Below are 16,712 nucleotides of genomic sequence, written 5' to 3' on the forward strand. Positions count from 1 at the left end.
ACCGATCAGGCCTCTAGAGGAAAGGGCTGACCTATCCTGCGCCCTGATAACTCGGTTACGTTCCAATATCATGATTACACGTCATCCTTGGCAGTTGACAATCCCCAGAGTAATGACTATTGTGGAAAGTTCGAAATTGTCACGGGATCGTGTTGATCGTTTAAATTCTTCAGTCAGGCGAGAGTGTACTCTCTAGTCGTGTTGGTCCGCTAATCGTCACGGCCATGAAAATGTATGGGCGCACGTTCCTACTTTAATTTTGTGACGTAACGCTGTTCTTGAAAGAATTCGTGTTTTGGCATGATCGTGCCGCGCGTAAAAGTTTTCTCGTTTCCCGCACTCGGCTGCGGTAATAATTTTCCACGACCCAAAATTTCAAAATTGCTGTGGCGAAATTTTATCGCCTTTTCTTTTGTACCACACGCGAATACCTGGAAAAACTTTCACGTGTTTGAGGTTCGGTATGCTCTCTGATTATCGGTATAGATAGGTGGATTTCAGAAATGTTCATGAATTAAGATTCAAGTCCATTATTCGTTCTAAATTATTAAAGCCGACTCTAGTAGATTATTTAACTAACGTTGCTTTTACATTGAATTGACCAAAATTAATTAACTACATTACATCTGTCTTTTTACGCTGCAATATTGCATTTAAAATTCAGTGTATACGTGATCGGTTAACTACATATTTATCTCTAAACATTTACATACTTAACTACATGATCCCAAGATTCGTTCCCTTTAGTTGCTTTAATTTAACAAATTAATATTCCAAATCAAACTTATCACATAAAAGATACATTTGCTTTCTCAAAGATATCATCATTAACTGAAGCAATTAATAAGAAGTCACACGGCGTAAAGACGCATGGTAGAATACTAAGACAGTCTCGAGACCTTAGCAGATCTTCCATTGTACAGAAGGTATTCAACGTCAGTTATAGTTGCGCCATTCGCACGACAGAAGGAAGCACACGCCAGTGTGGTTTTCCCGCCAAGTTCATTCAGCATCTTGCGTTGGATGTAAGCCAAATACTGAATACACCAGCGCCTTCCGCCTCTGCGTTCCTCTTACTCGCCTCGCCTCGCAACCATTATCATCCCGGAATAGCAAGTTGATGTTCCCTGTGTTGCTTACACCTTTGGCGTCGCTTGTTTATAGAACAAGCAACACCGGGCTCTAATAAGGTCGGGTCACGGCCCTATTCCGCAATATTTCGCGACAAATTGTGTGCAACGTTACAGAAAATAAATGCGACAGCCAAATCCGGCACGAGTTATTGGTCGCGTTATTCGTCTTGAGTATTTCTTCCGTAAGAGATTCTATATCCTCCATGGGCGACGTGGGACATCGTGGTACACTTGAGAAAAAGAAGAAGAGAGAAAAAAGGTACAGATTGGCTGTCGTCGAGCGATAGCGAAAGCGAAAGTCGAAACGAGCGGGGTTCTCAAGTTTTTTAAACGATTTAATACTTGCCGTCTCTGGCCTGCTGCAACAAGTTATCAGCTCCTCGCAGACTTCCTGCAAACCGCGCTTTAATAGTTCGAAATAAATTAGCTGTAAATCGATGGTGTAGCTGATAAGAGTCGCGATTATGAGAGCAAGTTAAAAAATTAATAAAGTTAACTTCGTTTCGTTACGTCGGAACTTTGATATGAAAATCGTGTTCTTTTTTCAGTTCTCTCTCGCGAAAATGAAAGAAAACAGCAAAGTCTAACAAGAATCGTGCGACATCGAGGTCCTGGAAGGAGTCTGACCTTTTTTCTTCTTCTCACAAAACTCTGCCGCGTGCTTGGAAAAGGAGCGGGGATCAAGGCGCGGGTGTGCGTAGCGTTCATAGTATTGGCAGCGAGCCAAGTCACGTTGCGACTCAATGAAATCTTTCTAGGTTAGGTTAGCCCCCTCTTTCCGCGTTAAGCATAGGATACGTTTACATCGACTTGCCAGACGCGCGAAGAGGCTGGCCAAAGGCCAGCCAGAGAGAGAACTCGCCGAAGTGGCTGGTTTTCGGCCCCGACGGAAGTAGTGGTGATCAATATTGGTCAGCCCGGGGACTTCTTAAGCGCGAACTCGTATCACTTGGAAACTTAACTTCGTCTTTACCGTTCAGTTGCTCGCGTCAATGAGACGTTACATCGGTGGCCCAGTTATCATCTCTACTGAAAAAGAATTAACGTGTTACCATGTGTGTGTCGTGACTTGCAGCTATATTTCTATTGGTGCAACGAATCGTGAATATCGCGAAATTGGATTTTTCAAGAGTTCACCTGTGCCTCCGATTTTCTCGGCCCGATTGGAGCGGCACCGGTATATGTGTATATAGGCGGGAACTCGGCACGATATCTCGTCATTCAGACTCGTCCGACAACGACTGGTTGGCCGGATTCGCGGTAAAGAAACACTTTATTCAATATCGCATGATGCGAGAAGTTTAGCTCGCGGACGCGTAACAAGTAGTCATGCACCGAAAATGCATCGTTTCGGCATCGGTGCAACACGATGCTCGCGAGCACAATCCAGCATCGTCCCCTTCCCCCTCTGATGTGTTCACTCTACTCGAGCGTTCTCCCCATACCCGCGTTTCTATCCCGCCGTCAAGCGAGCGTGGCGTGGCGAGGAGGAGCAGTCAGGCAGTCAGGCTCTCTGCTGGCATTAAGTATTCCCGTTGGGTCGGCGTGGCGAGGAGGAGCACGGAGTGGCGCGGAGTGGCGCGGAGTGGCGCGACGCGGCGTGGCGAGCGGCGCTGTCGGTCGATGCTGGGGTGCTCGCGCTACGAAGGAAGGAAGGTGAAACGGGTGAGAAGGAGAAACAGACCGATGCTCTCTCCCTCTTTCACGTCGTCTCTGGTTCGTCCTCTCTCCATCGGTGTTTCTATCCCTGTCACACCAACAGACTTTCTCCGGCTAGAATCGAGAGGCGCTATCTCCCTCGAGCGACGGCAGCGCCCCGGGGGCGCCTGCGCGCCTCGGAGGGGTAGCAGTCGCCTGATAGTGGCGAAACCCGTTGGCGAGGGGAAAGGGGCCCCTCCCTGTTCTATCCCTCGCTCCTCGAGCGTGCACCCCACCATCGGGTGCCGCGCGGCTCCGCTACCTCCCCTCGCTACGGCTCCACTGCCCGGGCCTCCACGGTCGCCCCATTCCGTTCTCGGCATCACAGCGTACAGCATTGAACTCGACGCACGGCGACAAGGAGCACGACAACGACCACCTGCCTTTCTGTGCTCCACGGATTATATCTGTCTCTCTCTCTTTTTAACCTTCTTGTTGCCTGATCGTTCATTTCCGTCTTCGTGCACGCTGCCGCTCCCGCTATTGCGAGAAGAGGACACAAGAAAGAGGATAACAAGCCATATACAGGACAATAAGCGATTCGATCGGCGCTCATTCAGCCGTTCCGAAGATATACACAAACACCGTGACCGGGAGATTTTCACGCGCAATTGACGCCAAGGATAAATAATCAAGTACGTTCGACATTTAATTTGCTGCGGTGTGTGGCTCTTGCAGTGTGTCACTCCGTTTTTTGGGTCCGTTGTTTCACGCGTGTTGCAATCTCGACGGCTCACCTGCTCCGGTTCCAGTGTCCGCGAGTAGCAACCACGACGATTAACGTGACAAGTGTGTACCGCGCGCGAATGTAAACCGTTCCACGAGACGTCGTTCGATCAAGAGGATCGTACGTATCGTTGTTCGATCGCCAGCTGTGAGTTTGATCACCGTGATCGTCGTTCACGTCGTAATCATCGTTAACAGTGGCACCTATCTGCGTAACCTGACGAACGATCGTCAGCTGGATTCGAAACAGATTGACGCACGATATCTGTTACGAAGCGATCGTGACGTTCACGTCCTCTGGAAGCCGTTGGATACAAGATATACACGCGTGTGCTGAAAAAGCGCGAGCGTCCGACACGAGACACCGTCGGTCTCTCGCTCGTCAGTTTTTCTTCTCGCAGAGGAAGGCCATAGCGTTGATCGCACGGCACTCGGTACTCACGGTAGTACTGAGTGACCTGCAGCACCCGACAGTCATCGAAAAGTGTACACGACGGCGGTCACCACGTACATCACGCCGCTCATCACCCCAGAGAAGGTACAGTGGTTGCATTCAAATCTTTGATTATATAGGAACAATCCTATCTATGTATCGGTACGGAGAATGGAATGCAGAGAACGATCATCCCGAAGGAAATCGTGTATATCTGGTGAACGTGTAGGTGTATCGCGTGGATGTTTATACGCTCGTAATTTCTCCTACGCGGCTACCTCTATACGTACGACCATCTATATGTGTGTACATACACGAGTGGACGCGTATGTGTGGGTATTACGTTGTGTGCTGGCTGCAGGCATGTGTGTGTGGGTGGAGCTTGATCCTGGATGTCATCCGTCGGACAGAGACGAACTAACCCGACTTGGTGGATCTCTCATCGAGCTTGCTTCTTTTCTCCTGTCCTTCTTATCTCTTGCACCGTTTATTTCTCCAGACAATGTGCAGTGACCGAAAAGTTTCGCGTAAATGACGTTCGAGCGAAGCTTCGCTTCCCCAAGTTTTCGCCGGAAGTTCCGAAACCTTTCACTCGATGCGTCGGACCTTTCATAGCCATGTCGTGCAATCTTTGATTCTTCCATCCGTCTCTCCCTCTATGTCGTTCTCTTTGTTTCCTTGTCTGTAGTTGGTATTTTCTTTTGGTCGCCAGTCGCCAGCAAAACTTTAATCCCGCTGACGGGCAAGCCAATTGATAGGATTCGATGACAAGAAAAGTCCGGGTGCCTGAGTTTCTTGCATTGCAACGCGAGGATGAAAACTTCCTTCGATATTCTTCTGGTTTCATTGTGGACGTGAGCTCTTTGAGAATCATGGCTATGCTGTACTTTGGTACGTCAAATCGGATGAATGAATTATTAACGGAATTAATAAGTTGAGTGATTCAACGGAGAGTGGAGAATACTATTTCCTTTTCACCGGAGAGAAATTACTCTAGTTCCTTATTACGTTCTTCTTCTCCGAAACAAACTTATTATCTTAAGTCCTTCGATTCTCCAAGCGAAACGTTAACGAGATCGTTACTTCCGAAGTTCCCGCCTTGTGACCACTGCTCGATAATTATTATTTTCTCCTTTCAACGAGTCGGTCGAGCGTTACTTTCAGTGCAGTTTTCCAAGATTTCTTCGAGCAACTCGCGTTTGAACGATGATATATTTCTGAGACGAGGCGTTCACGATGCGCGCCTCGCGCCTCTCCTTTGTCTTTCTAGGCCACATCTATCCCGTAGTCACTCTGTATCGAAATTTTAAATACGTTAACCTACTTCCTCTGTATAGATACTCTCTCCCGCCGTTTGATCTCGAACAAAAACGTCTCTTTATCCTCCAAGTAGTTGGACAAGTACGACAAGACTGTTTCTCGAGTCGATTTCAATTTATTCGCCGATGAAAATCGTTTCCCGATTTAAAGTACACAATTCCCTCCGTTGATGGGATTTTTAATTAATTCCTGCCGCGCGTCTGCCGCCGGAGAAAAAGTAACGTTTCCGCTGGCGTATCGAGCCGCGTCGCATACATTAAAATGATCATTAACGAGCTCGCTGATACATCGAATGATAGGGCGGTGTAACGTGGCCAAAATTTAGGTCACGAACGATTTTTTTCATTCCGCTTTATTACACCGAGCGAATCGCGTTGTCGAGAGTATCGACTCCAATGATTGCGCGGATAATCCGCGGCTCCGAATCTTCCTGCCCTCTCTTCTCGTTCTATCTTTTCCACTCCGCATACGCTCCCATGTGCTATCAAACGAGGATCCGTTCCCATTTCTACTCCCCAATACCTCTTTTTACCCCTTCTCACTTCCATTCCAAGTTCGATTCTATTGCGACCAAGTTAGTTTCCATTCTCACAGATACATGACTGCGTACTCTAGCACGTACACTTTCGAGCGACAGACGCCGACATATTTCTCCAGGTATCGCGAGGAACGGTGGATTTTGCTCATATATCACGTGTAAACAAAAACCAAGACATCTAGCTGTCGACTGTGGAAGATGGAATTTATGGTTGCACGATCTTCTATCCTTAGGTGATAACGTTTGCCCTTTGCTTTCCACCTTTTTCTTATTTCTTGTCATCTATTTTGTATGTTTGTAGACATGAAAATTGGGTAGAATTAAGGGAATTAATTAAGGGATTGATGATCACGATTAAATTAACAGAGACAAATTTTTTCGTCTATCGAAATCTTCCATCCGGGTGAAGTAACACCATTTTCACATTTTCTTCCGCTCCCAAATAACCACAGAACGAGAAATTGTCGTGCAAAGTGACACGTTACTCTCACGTTCCGAGTATTATATCTACAAACGCTATATTCTTCCCTAACATACAATAACGTTTTTATCACGAAAGAATTAACACGATTCAACAACCGTATCTGACGCGAGACGCTAGAATCCGTAGTTAAGTAGATCTATCACATACTGATCAGACATACAAACAACAGTTGGACAGCGTATAACTTTCTATCCCGGTGTATCCCGAATCCCCTCAATTCCACGCTGGCAAAGGTCTCTTTCGTACTTTCATTCCCATCTATCCATCGCAAAGTCCTCGGAGACCAAAGCGTTGTAGACAGAGTTTCCTAGCGAAACACCAGAACGTCTCGATAAAAGGGTGTAAAGGCAGCTCGAGGATAGGATGAACGTATAAACGTAATAAATATTTTTCATTGGGTCGCGCGAAAAGTTTTCTCAAAGGTAGGCAGCTGGCAGAGGAGTGGCGGGCACGGGTTGTTGATTAAACGTTGCGCCAGCGAAACGTATTATTACTCAGAGAACGACGCTTCTGAACTTGCTCGCTCGAGGGGCGGCGGACTTTTTCTCGAAGCGATACAGTCCAGCGATCGTTGGTCGTTCTTTCCTCCTCGGACAGGATCCTCGAAAGCCTCGACCTTTCCTATACACTTTGGAAAAACGCGAAAGTTTGCTGCAGTGTGACGAGTGCGGCATGCTCTCCTGTTGCACGTAGAGAGACGCGCGCACACATAGACAAGTATCGTTGGATGCGGATTTCTCCGTGGAAAGAAGCTTGGTTTGCTCGTTCTGTGGCCGCTTTGCGCGAGCAAAAGGGAAGTAAGCGGATTTCGCGGTGGTCGGCCGGCTATTCGCAAACTGGAAACGTGACCCGACCGTAGAGATCGTTATTCCGTAAAGGGGGACGAATTAAAACAGCGCATCATGAACAGTCGCGACACCGAGTGTTCCTTGGCAGGAAAAGGAAGATTTGGAGAATCGGTATCTCGCGGTGCGAGTTCAAGCTACTTAGGATTCGCCGTGAGTAGATGAAGCGGAGGAGAAGTTGATCCGCTTTGCGAATAATTATTCTCAGTGACTTTGATGTCGATAATAATCGGATAAAGGAGAAAGGCTGGTGTGAGTTGACGACAACTTTCTGTTTTTCTTCGCTCCATTTTCGGTTCTTGATATTTCAATATAAGTGTGGGTGGGTGGGTTTATGAGAAGTTTTGTTATATTTTCTGTGGCCAAATAGCGTGGAAGAAATATATTCAAGGGTTAGGGTTACACAGAGAATGATTTAGTTAATTCTCTCGTTATTGATGAGCATATGGGCTCTGAAGGTTCTTAAGGTGAAAGCATTAATTCTAAATAAACATTAAAAGAGAATCTGTGATTGGTATGTAAAAACTCGAAGACCACAGTAGAATTAAAATAACCATTTTCAACGTTGGCGAAAGAAAAGAACTTATTAAAGGGAGAAGTATGAAACCTCATAAAAACTGCTAGAAGATTACTCACAGACGGTCGAAGAACTTCGTTATGGAAAGTAAAACATTTCTTAAGTTCCTTACATCTGATCATATATGTCTAAAACTACTTCTTAAAAGTTCCAATATTTTGCTCTTTTAGAAACCTGTCTCTCGTATAATTCTCACAGAAACGATTCCAAACTCACCCATTTTATTCTCAAATACTAAAGTAATATATATTAAGAATATTTTTTTCTTTGTTACTTTCGATGCTTTAAAAGAGTACGAAAACCAGGTACTTAACGATATTCGATTGGAACGAGACCGATGGAAGCGGATGTAGAGAAATAAAGTGGAGGTACGATCACGCGTCACCGTTTGGAGGAATTAGGTGGCCGAATTCGCGAATAACAGGGCTGTTTACATCGAAACGCTTTTAAACCCCGTCCGGCGGACCGACCAGCCCCGTTCTGAGAATCCTTGCAGCCCGTCACACTCACTGATACCGTTGATAAACGAGCAGAGATGCAAAAGTAGGTGACTCGGACCGACCACTTTCATTCTTTACGTTCAGCTAGGCGTGTATGCACGGTTCTTCTCGCTTCGCAGCAAATATAGAGAGAAAGAGTGTCTTCAAGTTCCCTTGCCGTTTTCGGCCCACATACTACTATTTGATATTTGTCACGTCTTTCTTACACGTCAGATTGACATGAAATGCGAAATGTAATTCCGTGAGTCACCATCGGATTTGTTGAATATGCTCGAGATGTCGAGCAGGTTCTCCTTAATCCTTGCACTTTTATAAACCGGACTGCAGATTTTGGAAGGTTTCTTAATAAAACACTCGATATTAGGATTTTAGAATGTCAGGTGGAATCTTTCTGTTTTTTGGAACAACAGGGGTGTGTTTAGCTAATGGTGATTGGATTTGACAGAATGTTATATTAGTGTATGTAATTTTTATAGCATTTAGTATGGCTTGTATAAGAGGTAATCATTTCTGGTTAAAGGATTTTTAATAGAATTGGTAAAATAAGCATTTAAACGATAAATATTGAAAACGGCTAAAATTTATCTACGAGATCCAGATTCGGAATTGTGACGTAATCGGCGGCTTGGCCAGTAATACCAGTATAATTATCGCGTTAATCGCTTAATCAATTATAAACGTAGCCAACCGCATTCCCGATTTCATAGAAAATTATTATTCATACCAAATAATACCGCGTCACCGCACAGACACCCCTAATTTCCCGTAAATGTAGAAAGCGTCGGCATTCCCGTTGTATTATTAGCCAAACGATTATCTATTGCATTATTCACGCGGCTTGTTCCGATGTAATCGAATGATAATGATCGATTTTCCAAATCTTCCTTCTTCATTTTCAACTATCGAATCTTTCCTTTTCTAGATACCAAAAATAGAAGTCAGAATCAATCGAAACGCACGAGCGAAAATATAGTCACGACACGCTGTTTCGATCAATGAACTATGGCAATGCGGAACGAGAACCGCCAGACACTCACTTCGCTATTAATTAACGATGGCCGACGACGATACTGCAAGACGATAATTATAAGCAACGTTTTCCAGAAACGATTGCGACGCGATCGGTGAACGTACCGGAGTTGCAGAAATTAGGATATAGAAGGAACGCGATCTCGACCCTGTTTTATCGTGACGCGAAGCGAGAAACATTTTCCCGATACTCAGTACTCGTATTTTCCAAAGCAATCGGCGCTCCTGTGTGCGTATCGTGAGACCAGAGTTGCCCCTGGTATCTTGGTCTCTTCCTTTTTCGCGCTGGGGTTAATCAGCCGGGCTCATCGACGTTCAATGTGCGTGCACGCAATTCCAGCGCGAGTTCGCGTGTTTCACGTACTATGCGATCTGAAGCTTCGACGTTATTAATTAACGCCACCGTTAAATCTCGCATAATAGTTGCGCAACTAGACACAAACTATCGTTATATTGGTTAGAGTGATCCGCGTTGTTTTCGAAAATTAACTGTGCGTTTAATAAAGAAGAGACAAGGGTGGTTTAAATTGGAAACATTTTGAGCATTTTGTAGGATATCAATAGTTTGGTAAATTAAAATTAATATAGAAAATATCAAAGTCTATCGTTGATATTTAACATTTTATATTAATATATTATTTGAGTTCGTTCTTTTTATTAATATTATACATCGCAAGTAATTATTTTGAATGAAATTTAATTAACGATATCAAGTTCTTCCGTGCTTTGCTCCATCGTAATCTCATTTCCCTCGCAAATGGGATTGATATTTTTCTCTTTCCATTTTGCCTGTAGAATAGTGAATTAAATCGGAGGCAAACATTCATGAATTGTAATACACTTAGCCGCGGTTCAGCTTCGTTTAACGACAACTGATGTTTAATGTTGAAAATTCCATGGCTCGAAGAGAGTTGCGTTTGAAGCGATCCTATTTCCGACCTCTTTCGGCAGAATAACGTCAAAGAAAAACTCACCAAATAATGAAGTTTAGGTGGAAATATCACAACGACGCAATTACATATGCTTTTGTGAAACTAGTTTTGCAACAGGTCACTTTTGTCTTTTTTACAAACATTGAGGCAAACAGACGAATGCGGAAACTACTTGCCATTTATTTCTGATACCTACATACATATCTCCAACTTTGCACGAATAAAATCTCTTTATGGAGTATTTCCAAAATTTTATCATATTTCAATGTAATTGTCATTCAAATTCATTCATCATAGTCCTTGATTTAAACGCTTGCTCTAAATAGCTCTAACTAGTTATCGATTATCATTTCCATTGCAATATGAAATCATGAGATACGTCGTATAATCGAAAATAACCTGATCTCCATGATGTAAAATGAATTTTAGCTAGTTCCTTGATAGAGATTATACATATGCTCTGAGTACATGGTCGACAGAGAATTGAGGTTTCTATCTCAGTGAACACAGACATGTCGGTCGACATGCATTGGGCTTCCGTGCTGTACACGAGTCGTTAATTAATCCCTCGTTACCGTGCGTATGCTACACCCCAAGATCTGCGTTAACAGAGGTAACCAGAGGTTTGACCGTCAAATCGCGTTTAAATACGCGTCCTTTTCGTGGCTGTTTAAGCCATGCATGCTACAAGAGCCATTGTAAAGGTTCTCCGTTATTTCAAGGCAATTTCAACAGGTTCTCATTGGTAAATCTACTCATACCATACCCAGAAATAATCATCAAAGGTTTCACTCTGTAAATGTTCCAATATGATAGAATTTGAAGAACCAATTCGGTGATATTAGGACTGATAACTAATATCTAGTTACGTTGCGAAATGGTAGTTCTTATGAAGTAATATCTAATCGTTCCTATTCTCAAATCTCATTCTGTACAATTTCAACAAGTTTTATTGAAAAAATTATGAATTATAGCATAAATCAAAAAAGCAATTGAAATTCATGTCATAGAGAGAATTTTTAGTGTAGATACATTTTTCAATTTATAATTTCTGTATTGCTAATATATATTCGGAATAGCAACTGAATTTTTCTGGTGTGTTCATAATTTATATATAATAAATTACTAACGTTTTCATTGACAAAATAAACAATGAAATATTTGAAATATTCACAGTAATGCAAATATAATACTCGTCCAAACGTCTGCTTGTTTTCAATAATTATAATAAAATATTGCATTATGATAAATATTATATTAAATCGATAATGCAAATATAGGTATTTGAAGAACCGTCAGCTATTTGATTCCACCACGTGATAATAATGCATATTCCTTTTTAGCTCGAATTAAAACGTTTCTGTCGATGGATTTTTAGACGAACACTTTTTAAACGTGCATGTATGTACAGTATGAGCCTTTAAGATACTTTTCTGATCATAGATGCCACGCACGCGTGTGCAACGGAAACGTTTACTTTTGATATTTCTTTCTATTAAATGGCTGAATGTGATTAACGCAAAGATCAGCGACACGATGCATTGTGCGGTGATTTATAACCGCGGCATACAGTGGTATCGTGCGTTATCGTTGACCGCCAGTTCTATGTGTTTGCCCGCGCGATCGATGGAAAATGTGTGGAAATGCACATTGCATCAGACCTCGGCGTGTCTCATTTAAGGTAGACACGTACGATTTGAATGTGACGTGTTAATACAACGATAGTATCACGGCATCACAATGTGTCGGTGTTCGTGCTCGCTCCGCTAACGTATCGGACAGATATTTTTCATAAAGATCCACGATGCGCGTTGTCTCGACATACGTAATGGTAAATTCGAGGAAATAGAAATTTATTTGACATTTGTGGCTTTATAATCTTATTTTTATCATTATATTCCTGGAATGTTGTTTGATTACATTGTTGTTCTTATTTCATTTGGAGGTTACTGTTGATTATTCGAATTTGATTGTGTAAAATTATTATTTCTACTTTTAATACATTGCGCAAGATATTGACATTTACTTTCCCAGAAAAACAGGAATTTATTATTTCTATCTAGTCCTAATAAATTCGTTCACGAAGGGATTCAAATTCCTAAAAAATTAATATATTTTTACTATACGTGACAAGTAGATAGTAGAATAATTTTATCAATTTAATTCGAACAAATTTTCAAGTACGCAGTTTTCAAGTAGTTCCGTTTTGAAGGCATCTCGTAAATTCATTTGAAACATCCATTATACACGTTTAAACAGAGATATCCACATTTTAATACAAGAAGTTACTAGAATTTATGCGACGATTCCTCTGGAACGATATTACATCTTATCGCTGATTATCCTCCGGAAGCGCACTCGAATTGCTCGAATTAATCAGAAAGAGAGAGAGAGAGAGAGAGAGAGAGAGGAAGGCAGGGAGGGAGAGAGCTGGATTAGAATACTCATGACGAAAACGTTCAGGCAGGGCTGAATCGGAAATCAGTTACACGATTCAGTACGTACCGTAGATATCCAACCTAAAATCGATAATTACTCGAAATTCTGTGCGATACAATAGCCATGATTATTTTTGGTCAATTCGGCTGACTCCCCTAATCAGCGGCAATCAAAAGCGGCTAATTGCAATGGCGTTACGTCGAAATCAATGGCATCTCAGTCGCTGGTTTACGTTTTAATTGAAACGGTGCAAACGGTCTTAATGGTGTTTCTGTTGTACACGATTGAATGGGACATTACAATGGTATCCTTACCGTCAATTCACCCCGGCTATCTACCCTTCCCTCCGTGTTCCGTGACGTGGCAAACGGTTGTTGAATGTGCTACCTCCTGCCTGTCGTGATCGAGTTTACGTCGTTATTGAATTTCTACGTGCTCTACCAGCGTAGATACGTGATTAGAGCTCTCCCATTCTCCTCTTTTTCTCTTCATTCAGTAACATCCTCTATGGAAGTATCCATCTCGAAGCAAAAGAAAATACTTCAAACTTGCTTATTAAATCACAATTGTCGGATTTCATTACAGTGTTAATGAAATTTCGAAATGTTTCGTATTACACGCAAGGTGTATTTATAAAATATTTGTTCAAGTATTTTCATAAAATTACAGTGATTATTTTTCATAAAATTGTATTGATTATTATCGATCGTGCTAATCTTAATTTAGCGTATCCTTCAGTTATAATATTTTTCTAAATATTCTATGATATTTAACATTTACATACAAACATATCCCAATTCCGACAACATATTAAATCATTATCTTTGTAAGTCAATATACATATCATTCTCGTCAATCTACGAACTCGTCGTAATTGGGCGTATATACACGTGAATTACGTAAATATACGTATGCACGCGTGTTTTTGTTCAATGACACGCAATCTGAAGCAGATCCCGTAGTTTGTTCCAATTTTAGTTGAACACGGTAGTATAGAAGCTTATACGAGTCTCCCTAGGATGACTTGGGGAGCGTGCGTTGTACTTGGAGATATTTTGTGAAATAGCTCGACTCCACCGTAGAGGGGATAAGAGTTTAGGGTGGAGTTTTACGAGCGACGCCGAAATCTCAGGCATGCAACTCGATAAAAACCGCTCGGCAGCCCCTCGAGTATCCTCTTTTATTACCTAATACTCGTGAGACTCGGTCACCGGGATATCTTGATTCTATTTTCTTCTCTTCCCGAATTTCGCGGTACCTGTCAAGGCTCGAGCTTCGATTCAATCATCGTTCGCGCGAAAATCGATCAAACGAACATCCGCGCGTAAGTTCGTAATAACGAGCCGCAAAGTGCTCGATGACAATTTTCCACTCTCTGATCGATTTCGTCGCTTGGTTTCGTAATTCACCTATCGATCTCGTTCCCGAGGACTTGACTGCGTTCGAACGACTCATTCTAGAACTCCGTGAGTGTTCCATTTAATTCCGTTGCATCACTGCGGAAACGTACGCACTTTATCCTTAAATGTGCATATAGTTTCTTCGTGAAATGTAATGTTTGTTACGTTTCTTTCTAGAATCTCGTTTGTTAGGATTCGAATACGGAATTAGGGGTTACATAGTCGCGTATTTTTCCTGAAATTTTCATGAAAATAGTGATGGAAGGACGATGGAAGGAAAAAATCAATACCGACGATTTACTTTTTAACAGAGTCGACGAACTATCGACGGTCTCGCTAGGAGGAAAAAATATAAATGTACAATCAAGGCACGACTTCCGCGTAGCGTGCCGTCGGGTTTAAAAGAGCGCCGAGCATTTCGGGCGTCTGAATAAAAGGCGAGTCCTGATAATGTGCATCAAAGGCACACACAGTAAAAATAGAGAAGCGTGCTTAAGCCACGCGTGCACTTGTCGGGCGTCGATGCTTTCATCTTCGCGCTCAAAGAGTGACTCGTAAACGTTTGATGCCACAGGATCAATAAATGTATCATGCCCCGGCCGAAAGCCGACACATCAGCATCGAATTTCCGCCAAAAGAACGGAATTCCTACGTGCAGAGATTTTTTTGTATTTCTCTTTATCTCTTCTTTTTCCTCTCCTTTCTTCTCTCTTTGACTCAAACATTTTAAGGAACAGACAGTGAGGAACATTCTGTCGCTATGAAATATTCGCTATTAGATGATTTTATGATATTTACTTGTGCTGGAATTCTGTGGTTATAATAACTGTGGCATAGTAATAATTTTCGACTTATGGATTTCGTCAAGGATAGACTTTTGAATGGCAATAAGAAAAAATGTCAAGTACAGATAATTAAAAGATAAATGCGGTGCTGTAAATAATTATAGACTCAAACACATTTTCTGCATTATTTTTTCAATATTTCCAAGAAATCACTGATCTTGGCTGAATACGTTAAGAGAAATTATTTTCATAAAAGGTAAATTGAACGCTATAGAATGAATATTAGGAGATGTTACATAATGAATTATTACATTTCATCACTGAAATAGAAGACAAAAGGGCAATTTTTCAATAAGATAATGCTCCGTTTCATACAGCTACTATTACAAAAAAGTGGTTTCATGATTTCGGAATAGAACTATTATAATGGCCAGCTTTGAATTTTAATCTGAACCCGATCGAGAATCTATGGGGAATTCTAGCAAAAGAAGTTTCCAGTCAGAAGTCACCTACAGAAGATATCGTGAAATTTATAAAAAGAATAAAATCTGTGTGGATGGATATGCAAAACGAAACTTTAAACAAGTTAGTGGATAATATACTTATCAGATTAATAAAGTAATAAGAAATAAAGGATAATAAACAGATAGATAACAAAATTGACATTGAATTTATATTTCTTCACAGCCAAAAACACAATTTTAAGAGAAAATTTAATTTTTTCCAGGCTTCAAAAGAAGAAACTTTATGTTTGTTGTATCATCTAGTTTTGTTCTACATTATAATACGAAATTATATAATTTGTCAATTATTGTTTTAATATTATGAACAATTTAAAAATAGGGTAAAGTTTATAATTATTCACGGCACTGTATAACATTTAATATTGTTACGATCTTTAAAACAAGCAGAAAAATTTTAATCACTTTAGCAATATACAGATCAATCAAATCATCTTTTTTTTTTTAATATTATAGACAAAACTTTGATTACTTTTAATACCAAAGATTTAACGTTTTAACTTCAAGTCACTTGCTTTAGCTTCCTTCTTCGGTTAAGTGTAATTGAAAGTATAAAAGAGGACTGATAGAAAGATGAGCTATAAAGAAGGCTTAAGGATTCTCTTCGATTTAATTGAGTCTGTTTTAAAGAAGGTTACCTAAATAACGCAATTTCCCAAGATAATCGTAACACGGATGCGTAAAGATAATTCGGAAATAATCGGAGAGGAGTTTAAACGGTGGTAGTTTGCCGTGCCGGAGAGTTTGGTAAATTCTCTGGTAATCCCCTAAAGTCGCAAGTCCAACAGTTTAAGTTAGTGGAGTAGCTAAGAGCAAGGAGGTAAATCGCAACCGCGCGGTGAATGTAATGGGTTGGATTTAGGGCGATAGAGAAAGGTGTATCGAACTTTTGATTATTAAATCGAAACCGCTGGCTGCACGCCGGTTCATGAAACCTCGAAAATGGGAATTCGGGCATGGAGAATAATTTTGACCCCGGCGAGCTTCCCTTTGACGCATCGAGATTATAATTAGTCGCTCATTCGTGCGTGCGAATCGGTTAAAATGTTTAATTAGCAAATAATCATGGTTACACTCAGCGAATACCATCGTTAATTAAAACCTATTTAAAGAGCAATTTTGATTTACGGTTATAACACATCGCGTGAACTAATTCTGAATCGTTGGTCGAACGTTCTTTTGTGACTTTAAATAGTAGAAGAAGAAGAAAAAAATATACACGACGGCTTGACGATGACGGAAATTCTGTCGTGAGAATGGCGACGGCTTCGATCTAGTTAGCCTTGAACCACTATACCATTCAAAATACTTATTCTTCAAGCTCGCAGAGCTCCTTTTCTTTCGAACTATTC

General features: G+C 41.4%; 1 protein-coding gene across 8 annotated transcripts in view; it reads left to right on the forward strand.

The window, feature by feature from the left end:
* The window catches only part of LOC100650714 (RNA-binding protein Musashi homolog Rbp6), a 777,530-nt gene that overhangs the window by 534,530 nt on the left and 226,288 nt on the right, over positions 1 to 16,712 (forward strand). The window contains exon 1 of one of the 8 annotated variants that reach the window (XR_007226527.1): positions 2,185 to 4,095. The exons of 6 other annotated variants lie outside the window; for them this stretch is intronic. The gene's annotated coding sequence lies outside the window, so the exon portion shown is untranslated. Of the gene's footprint in view, positions 1 to 2,184; positions 4,096 to 16,712 lie in introns of those variants that run through there. One more of the 8 variants, XM_048412623.1, reaches the window with a different exon arrangement.

The sequence above is a fragment of the Bombus terrestris genome, chromosome 2 (genome assembly GCF_910591885.1).
Source record: "Bombus terrestris chromosome 2, iyBomTerr1.2, whole genome shotgun sequence".
NCBI classification, from domain to species: Eukaryota; Metazoa; Arthropoda; class Insecta; order Hymenoptera; family Apidae; genus Bombus; species Bombus terrestris.